The following is a 10674-nucleotide window of genomic DNA, read 5'->3' as shown; positions in this document are numbered from 1 at the left end:
AGTCAAGTCTTTTATTTTTAAATAAGTCATCCATAGTTGCTTATCTCCATCCATAGTTGCTTATCTCTTTTCTCCCATATACTAAGAACCATGGGTAAAGTAACCTTTGATACCTTAGCGGAAGCCATCTTGGGTTTGCGACAAGATGTGAATGGATTGATTGGGGATTGGTCACACTTGAAAGGGAAGATGGAATATTTTAGGTGTCTTACTCTCCAAAACACCTCAAACGAACAAAACACTTCCACTATCACTACCCCAGGGATCATCCACCAAGATTGTGTTCCAAGACTTCAAGAACATGTTCCCTTAACCCAAACAAATACAAACCAAGCCCCACAAGACATTGTTCAACCATTCCAAATCCAGTTATGTAATGATTCTTCCCACATAGGGCCAATTAATCATGATACTAGCATTTTACCTAGTATCACTCCTTCATTTGTGCAGGTTCGTGAACAAACAATCTTAAAGGAAAATGCAAGCAGAGTGCCTTGTGGAAGTGAGCTTGAAGGCCTAACAAAGTTCTTACCAAAGGATTCCAAGTTTGGAAAGTATGACGACAGGTCAATAAAAGAGTTGAGTTGGATTCGAGGATGAATCCTTTTCAAGAAAGGGAGGATGGTACAAGCTAAATTTGACTCCACTCTTTTGAGATCTATGCTTCAAGGACCACACCTCAGGATCCAAGACTTGGTTGTTCTAGGGAAGCAAATACGTGATTAGAGGATAGCTTGGGAAGGAACTACATTAGATGATATCATCCAAAAGAGTGTTGGACAACATCGTGTTTGGAAGATAGCGTGGAGTTTACAAGGTCCAATGAAGCAAAAGAAGAGCATATGTGCCAACATGTGGCTTTTTGGGCTTTTGGGGTCACTTTTGGGCCCATAGTCTTAAGTATTTGGCTTTTGGGCCACTCTTGGGCCCAATTAGCATTTAGGGTCACTTTTGGGTCCAGTTGTGATGTAATAAAAACTTAAGCTATAAATAGGTATAGTCTTTTCTTTATTTTAGGGTTAGATGATTTTTGAATGAGTTTACACTTGAGAGTGTTTATTGAAGCTTGTTGGGTGCTTTATTTATTTGTGAGAAACGTTGTTTGTGAGTGATTAATTTCACTCTCGATCTTCGTAAGAGATTATTGCTTTGTGGTAATCGATAGGAAAGTCTTCAGATTTAATATACCCTTTGGATGTCCTTTTTTTTATCATTTTGTGTCAATCTATCTATTCGTTTCCTTTGTTCCCTTGTTTTGTGTTTCTGTGTTTTGTGTTTTCATCTGGATGCAACACTTGACCACTGTTAGAATATGAGTAGGAATATGAATAACATATAGAATCCTACTTGAAAAAGAATTGGAATGTAGTGTCTATAAATAGGGCCTCAATGTAATGATGTAATTACATAACTCAATAATAATATTTTCTCCATTATTTCTCATATGGTATCAGAGCATTGGTGAGAAACTTTAGGAAAAAAAACTCAGTCACTATGCATTAATTTGTGGTGACTGATTTGTGTCATTATCTGTTTTGTGGGTTGTGTGCAAAATCTAACACCACCACGAGCATCGAAAAGCTCAGGCGACAAATCCAACCAAAACCATCGAAAAAGTACAATTCATGCGCTCCCACGCGCCTGTTGTAGTTTTTTCTTTTGGTAGATTAATGTCATGCACCAGTGCATGAGCTGTTATCTGATCGACTTTTTTGAGTGGTTCTTTTTCTTTTGGGGTCGCCCAGCTATTCCGCTCCGACCATTTTTTTTTTTCAGATTCCATCAAGTTTTTTAGATTTCGATCGCCGGAACCCTAATTTCGGCGTCTTCGCGTTTTTTTCGGCAAGTTTTTTTTAGTAAGATGACCCTTCATTTAAAGGCTGTCCCTTTAGCTATTTCTTTATCTAGCCAGTTTCCGGCAATTAAATCCAATTTTCCAGCGAATGAAAAATTTTCTGGTGACTGATTATTTTTTCTCTATTTAGTCATGTGATTAAATCTGAACCCTTAATGAGGAAATCAGAAAATCAAACATCACAATCGATGAGGGGAAGGTCGATTTGAAAGATCTCGATCTAGGTGTAGTTATTGTAAAAGGCTTGAACATACTCGTAACGAATGCTATTCTCGACCCAGGTGTGGTTATTGTAATAGGCTTGCACATACTCGTGGAATATACTATTCTTTGCATGGTCGACCACCTATAAATGCTCATGTTGCTCAGTTTAATGTTGCTCAATCTAACACCACAGGTGATCAATTAACCCGACCCGATTGGGGGCCTTGTCGTAATGGGCATCCCAAGTCCAACCAGGACTGGGGACCACCCCCTGCTACCCAACCCAACTACCATTACCATACCTTGAGTCGGCTGAATTTCAAACATATAACAAGATAGCATAATTGGACAAGGACTGACCTTGGGATAGGTCTATTCCTAGACCAACCCTACCAAGTCATCTCGTCCACCAAACCGTACCAACCAAACCACTAAGCCAAACTAATACCGAACCAAGGGCCATTAACCAGGCCATAACCAAATGAGTTCCAAAACATGATATGATTAATCCTAAAAAATGAAAGAGGATGGAACAGTGAGAAATTATGTCCAATGATGTCAACCCCAATACCAATGCCAATATTAAGGCTGACACCAATACCGATCCCGCCCATTCCAACCCATAGCAATACCACAAAGCCTCTAACCAAAATACTAGGAATATCCGGTTGCGACATGCCCTCAACCATAGCCAAAACCAATATCCAGAAATAAATCAACAGGTCTAAAAATATCCATAACATGAAATGGAGCCTTTCGGAAAGATGGAAGCTCACCACTTCAATCCAACAGCTATCCCCGAGTCAATCACTATGTAAGAGTAAAACGGTCGTTCCTGCATAGCGTGGGTATACAGCTGCCCGAAGAAGGGTTAGCGGGTGAACGCTTGCATGAACTCAGGATAAGGATTAATATTGCCATTTATAAAATCAAGTAAAAACCCATCCATATGCACACACCATACATATATATATATATATGTATGTATGTACATACATACACATATATATATATATATATCAATATAAGGATAAAATAATGCCATTTATAAAATCAAATAAAAACCCATCCATATGCACACACCATACATACATATATATACACATATATACATACATATATACATATATACATACATACATATATATATATACATATGAGTTAATACATAAAAATGATCCTAAACTTGACACCAAATTATAACTTTGACCTTAAACTTTGACAGTGCTCAAATATGACCTTTAACTATTCAAAACTGCACAAATATAACCTCCAATCCTACGTGGCAAAACGCGTGTTCAACACGCAAAACTGGCGTGTTCAGCTTAAAATCTAAGGGTATAATACATAAATATGACCTTAAACTTTGACAGTGTACAAATGACTTTTAACTATTAAAAATTGCACAAATATGACCTTTAAATGACTTTTCACTATTATTTTTTTTTATTATTTTTGGCTCAAAGATGAAAATGACATCTAATTTCTTGTCATTGCAGAAAAAGAGCAATATTGAAGATTTATTAATTAGGTGGGTCAGTCTTATATGAAAAAATCGCGTGGGTATGTATATATGTTATAAAGCAGATGGCGAATTTAAGTTATATAATATATCTAAATATAATTTATTTAAGGCCAAAGGCATCGATAAACACTCAAACTTGTTGCCAAAATTCACTTTGACACCTAAACTAAGGTCTGTTTCTATCAGGCCCCTAAAACCCCCTAAATTTTGTTCCAATTGAGCATTTTTTTGTCAATCAGCTAAAAATATAAAATGAGTGTGTTACACTCACAATGACTTGGCAACTTGACGAATTAAATTATGACACATGTCAAGTGAGTCAAAAAAATTATTTTAAATTATAATACATGACAAAATTAAAAGAAAAATGATTTTTAAACTTTTTCTTTTAAAGAAAAAGAGAACTGATAAGCCATGCTTCTTCACCCTTCCTCTCTGTCCTTCCGCCATGGCTTCTTCACCCTCCCCTCTATCCTTCTTCATTCTTCTCCTTTTCTACTCTTTGTGAATTTATTTCATTTTTTATAGGTGTTTTTTTATATCTATTGAGAGCGCAAATAAGTTTAAATTTGATTTGGGTTTGCCTCATGATAATTTGTTGAGCTTTTTACCTGAATTTTCTGCGATTTGTTGATAATTTTTGTGTTTTTGTTATTTGTTGCCGCATGATTTGGGCGTGGCATAATTCGACTTGTTGCTAAATTTATTTGTGGATAACTCTGTTGCAAAGGCATAATTTGATTTGTTGCGATTTGTTTATATTATTTGTTGCCACATGATTTGGGTTTTGTGTTGATAAGTTTTTGTTGAGCTTACTTTACTGAGACGGAGAAAAGGATGAAAAGCGACGATCTTGAGAGTGCAAAAAGAGTGCATATAGGTATTTGATGAAATTTTCAAGAGGGTTTGATTTGCAGAAAAAGGTGAAAAATTGAGTTGAGGAATGATAGAATTTGTCTTAAATTTTACCTTATGAAAATAAATTTCATTTGGCTCTCGAATAGTGATCAAGCGGAGAAATTGACAGTAACGGAGGTGATTATCGAAGAAGACGGAGAGGTAGAATATTTATTAAGTTATGGAAAATGCTCTCTTTATAGGTTTTATAGTGCTTTAAAATCAAGAAATGGGTGTGAAGAAGGTGACATCAATAATGGAGTGAAGAAGATGACAATAATGGGGTGAAGAAGATGAAAGCATGGGGGTAGTGGGGGTGTTTTTTTTTTTTTTTAATTAATAAATTATTATTTATTAAGTAAAATCTTCAAAAAAATAAAAATAAAATGTTATTTGGATCCATTCACGCGCCCACAAAGCGTGTATATCACGCGATGTGCCACGTAGGCAAAAAATGCTTAATTGGATTAAAATTTGGGGGTTTAGGGGTCTGATAGGTACAAGCCTTAGTTGAGGGGTCTAAGTGAATTTTCAATACAAATTTGAGGGCCTGTCGATGACTTTGGCCTTTATTTAAATATTAAATTAAAGATGAAACTATACTAATAATAAAAAAATTATAGTTTTAATAAAACGTTATTAAATTAATGTTATTAAGGATAGTAGTAGTAGTATATTAAATTAATGTTATTTACAATGTTATTAAATTAACGTTATTAAAACATTATTAATTTAATGCAGGGGCGGACCTACGTGGTTTCCATGGGGTTCACTCGAACCCCTCGGTAAAAAAATTACGTTATATATATAAGGTAGAAAATCTAGATTTATGTACGTATATTAATGTTGAACCACATGAAATAAGACACTTAGATAGCCCAGTGGTGTTCTTTGCTCTTCTTAGGCGTTTCCTTCAGCATACTGCGCGGGTTCGATTTTATAATTAAAAAAAAGTTAGGTGTTGCAGCTATAGAACTAATAATAATAATAACAATAATAATAATAATAATAATAATAATAATAATAAAAACGACGCCTTTTTAACACAAAAGCAAAAATTTGACGGTGCACAAATATGACCTTTAACTATTCAAAACTGCACAAATATGACCTCCCTCCAAGTCAGCCCTTTTAACGAAGTGGCACCTGTGATTGGATTACCTTTCCACGTGGGCGCGAGTGAAACTCACACATGGGGTTGCAAAATTGGAGGTCATATTTGTTTAGGTTTTGAATAGTTAAAGATCCTATTTGTGCACTATCAAAGTTTAAGGTCAAAGTTATAATTTGGTGTCAAGTTTAGGGTCAATTTTATGTATTAACTCTATACATATATATACATACACATACATACATATATATACATACATACATATATATATATACATATACATACATACATATATATATATATATACTATATATACATACATACATACTTATGTACATACATACATACGTATATACATACATACATACGTATATACATACATACATACGTATATATATATATATACATATATATATATATACACATATATATATACATACGTATATATATATATATATATAACCATGCCCGAAAAAGGGAACCGGGTTTAACATGCATTCAAACCTTTACCTGGGCTATGTAGCTTTGCTGTCCTAAACCACCCACGGGCTATATAGGTTTAGCTTTCAGTCCCCCCTGCTGAAAAGGCCCCAATGGGTGAAGCCGCACGACCAGGGAAGAAAACCTGGAATGACTAGTACATCCCCCAGAATATATAGTGTGACATCTTGCACAAGGTCACTAGGACCAAACCTCACATTAGTAAATATGAGTTTCCAGTTTAGATCCCCCGGGACCTCCACCTTCCAAGGCTTTGCTACGCATCCCTCCTTTAAGTCCAATTAAAACCATTTTCCAACCAAACCATTATTCCATTATTATAAACCAAGGTTATTAGTAGTGGTATCATCATACCAACAATAACTTGCAAGTATTGTCCTTAGCCAAAGGGGATTTTCATGTTCCTCTTATGAATTCCAATTAACCATGCCTTTCCAATCCATTTAAAACCATTTAAACTATTCATATCATTTAGGGTTCTATTACCAAGTTTAAACCATGGATAAGTTCCATTGAAAAACCAATATTATAGTGGAAACATTGTTAAAGGCATTTTATCAAACACATTGGGGGCATAGTATTTCCAAAACCAAAGTCCATTAGCAAAGAACCATTCCTATGCAACCAATTATCTAAAACCACCATAAATGCATATAAAAGCATAATAAAAACATGGGAAAACCATAACCAAGCATTTATAACCAAAACCTCCAAATCATATTTGAAAACCCCAAATCACACAACATTCAAATCATAAAAACACTGTATAAAATCATGCTTTAATTGGAACTAACAATGAGGGAAGAGAACATGTCTTAATTGACAGAGTAGACGGAGAGAAACCACCAACAAGATCCCCCAAATTAGTCCTTTAACCCTAGGTTTCTTTCCCAAAAGCTCTTGAGAGAATTATAATGTGTTTAGAAAGAGTTTCTAAGGGTTAATAAATAGGATAATAGGATAAATAACCTCCCATATGAGTTAGAAGTCGTGGGGCCTTATTAGGGTAAATGGGGAAATGTCCAGAATACTCCCACTTAAATTGCACAAAAATCCCGTCACAGGGGTATGACTGACCCTTACGAGTTGTACCCTTTGATACGAGTGGTACCCACCACTCGCATCCTAAGCCTCAACCCTTGGACCCAACACTGTCCAGTGTACGACTCATTCTACCCAAGTCGTATTGACAACATATGATCCGTACCTTTTACCCGTATCCCTGGCCGGATAGAATCACAGAAGGGTTGAATACTGTCCACCATACGAGTTCCTGGTACGACTCGTACCCTGACTTACGGCTCACGGTGAGCCACTCGTACTCAGATCCAACTTAAGTGATCAAGTCTAAGATTAAGCTAAGGAAAAACCCAAACCAAACTATCTGTATCCAACCATACGACTCGTACCATTCAAGTCGTACCCATTCAAGTGACCAAAATCCATCCCACCAACCAACACTGGTCAGCATACGACTGGACCATACCATTCGTAGCCCAACATACGGCTCGTACCCATGAGTTGTATTGGGTCCAGAGACCAGAATTCCAGGAAATTTTCCAAGGGTCAAAACCCAGGGTGTTTCATCAATGAATGTATTTATCTGACAAGGAATATAATGAGTATCTCCCAGTAACAAGCAAGTAAGCATATATCTCTTCTAATAGCCTCAACTGCACAATCTCCTGCCTTTGGATCATGGGTTGTGAACTCGGGTGCTTCTAGTCATATTTTCGGTAACAAATACTTCTGTCTGATATTATTTATTCACAATCTCTTCCTGCTATTACTGTAGCTAATGGATCCGAACAATACCAAAAGGAGTGGGACAAGCCAAACCCCTATCTTCTGTCACTTTAGACTCTGTTCTGTATGTCCCTGGTTGTCCTTTTAATCTTGCATCTATTAGTCGTTTGACACGTGCCCTTCATTGTAATATAACTTTTTTTGATGATTCTTTTATAATGCAGGACTGCAATACCTGACAAACGATTGGCACAGGACATGAATCACAAGGTCTTTACCATTTTACCTCTTCAAATTTCTTCACAACATGTTCCGTTACAGGCCCTCAGACATTATTCACAAACGTTTGGGCCATCCGAGTCTATCCAAGCTACAAAAGATGGTGCCTAGTTTGTCTAGTTTATCCACATTACACTGTGAGTCGTGTCAACTTGGGAAACACACCTGTAATATATTTTCACGTAGTATTGAGAGTCGTTCAGAGTCTATTTTCTCATTAGTTCATTATGATATTTGGGGTCCTAGTAGAGCCAGTTCATCCTTAGGATTTCATTACTTTGTTAGTTTCATTGATGATTTTTCAAGATGCACTGGGTTTTCTTAATGAAAGATCGTTTGGAGTTATTTTCTATATTTATCAGTTTTTGTGCTGAAATGCAAAATCAATTTGGTATTTCTATTCATACTTTTCGTAGTGATAATACCTTAAAATACTTATCCTCCCAGTTTCAGGAGTTTGACTCACCAAAGAATTATCCACCAGACATCATGTCCATACACCCCTCAGCAGAACGGTATAGCAGAAAGGTAAAATAGGCATCTCATTGAGAATGCTCACACTCTTCTCATTGAATCCCATGTTCCGCTGCGTTTTTGGGGCGATACAGTCCTCACATCTTGCTATCTTATTAATAGAATGCCATCATCTCCGATTTAGAATTAGGTTCCCCAGTCCATACTAATTTCTCAGTCACATCTCTACTCTGTCCCCCATCGTGTTTTTTGGGAGCACATGTTTTGCTCGTAAGTTAGCCCCAGAAAAAGATAAATTAGCCCCTTGTGCTCTAAAATGTGTCTTCCTTGGTTATTCTCGAGTTCAAAAAGGATATTAATTCTATTCACCCAATCTGGGTTGCTACATTATGTCCACTGATGTCACATTCTTTGAATCTCAACCTTACTATATATATCTTATGATAATCTTGATATCTTTGAGGTCTTACCCATATCTTCAGTCTTATCCACACCAACCTTTGAAGAATCTACGGTTACTTCTACATCTCTAGTTGCAGTGCCACCACTTTTGACTTATCATCGCTGCCCCAGATGATCCATGTCATGCGCCTGAAGCTGCCTCTACCACTGACTTGTCTCCTCTTAGCCAATAAGTTGCACTTAGAAAAGGTATAAGATCCACTCGTAATACTAACCCACATTATACTTTCTTGAGTTATCATTGTCTGTCATCACCCCATTATGTTTTTTGTATTATCTTTGTCCTATATATCCATTCCTAAGACTGGTGTAGCACTTTCCCATTCAAGATGGGAGCAAGCTATGATTGGTGAGATGTCTGCTTTACATACGAATGGTACTTGGGAGCTTGTTTCCCTTCCTGCAAGTAAATCTACTATTGGTTGCCGTGGGGTTTATACAGTCAAAGTTGGTCCAGATGGTCAGGTTGATCAGCTTGAAGCTCGTTTTGTCGCCAAAGGATATACACTATATTTGGGCTTGATTATAGTGACAATTTCTCTCCCGTGGCTAAAATAGCATCTGACCGTCTTTTTCTATCTATGTCTGTCGTTCGTCATTGGCCTCTTAATCAGTTGGACATTAAGAATGTTTTTCTGCACGGTGATCTTGAGGAAGAAATCTATATGGAGTAACCATCTGATTTTATTGCTCAAGGGGAGTCTAGTAGCCTTGTATGTCAATTACGCATGGTTTGAAATAGTCCCCTCGAGCTTGGTTTGAGAAGTTTAGCACAATAATTCAGGAGTTTGACATGATTCGTAGTGAAGCTGACCACTCAGTGTTCTATCGACATTCTGAACCAAATCTGTGTATTTATTTAGTGGTTTATGTTGATGATATCGTGATCACCGACAATGATTAAGATTGTATCACTAATTTGAAGCAACATCTCTTTCAGCATTTTCAAACTAAAGACCTTGGAAGACTGGAATATTTTCTAGGCATTGAGGTTGCTCAGTCCAGATCAGGTATTGTTATTTCTCAACGCAAGTATTCCTTTGACGTTCTTGAGGAGTCAAGAATGATGGGATGTAGACCCGTTGACACTTCTATGGATCCGAATGCTATACTTCTGCCAGGACAGAGGGAGCCACTCAGTGATCCTGGAAGGTATAGGCGGTCGGTTGGAAAGTTGAATTATCTCACAGTGAGTAGACCTGACATATCCTTTCCTGTGAGTTTTGTAAGTCAGTTTATGACTTTCCCCTTTGATAGTCATTGGGATGCAGTTCGCACTTTGCGATATATAAACTCGTCTTCAGGTAAAGGACTACTCTTTGAGGATCGAGGTCATGAACATATCATTGGATATACAGATGTTGATTGGGCAGGATCACCCTCTGATAGATGTTCTACACCTGGATATTGTGTTTTAATAAGAGGTAATTTGGTGCCCTAGAAGAGTAAGAAACAGAGTGTGGTTGCTCGATCTAGTGTGGAAGCAAAATATCGAGCAATGGCTGTAGCAACTTGTGAGCTAGTTTGGTGATGATAGAACTAAAATTTGGAGAAATTGATAAGTTGAAACTTGATACGAGTCAAATGGCCACCTTAACTTTTGATGACATCTTTGAAGGC

The 10674-nt window shown here is 36.9% G+C and overlaps 1 long non-coding RNA gene across 1 annotated transcript; it reads left to right on the top strand.

The window, feature by feature from the left end:
- The first annotated feature begins 7557 nt into the window (after positions 1–7557).
- LOC124890539 lies at positions 7558–9243 on the top strand. Its single transcript, XR_007049209.1, has 2 exons — positions 7558–7963; positions 8064–9243. It is a non-coding gene; the product is annotated as an uncharacterized LOC124890539 (long non-coding RNA).
- Positions 9244–10674: the final 1431 nt, after the last annotated feature.

Source organism: Capsicum annuum, unplaced genomic scaffold (assembly GCF_002878395.1).
Source record: "Capsicum annuum cultivar UCD-10X-F1 unplaced genomic scaffold, UCD10Xv1.1 ctg1974, whole genome shotgun sequence".
Classification (NCBI taxonomy): domain Eukaryota; kingdom Viridiplantae; phylum Streptophyta; class Magnoliopsida; order Solanales; family Solanaceae; genus Capsicum; species Capsicum annuum.
This window is presented reverse-complemented; position numbering and strand designations above follow the sequence as displayed.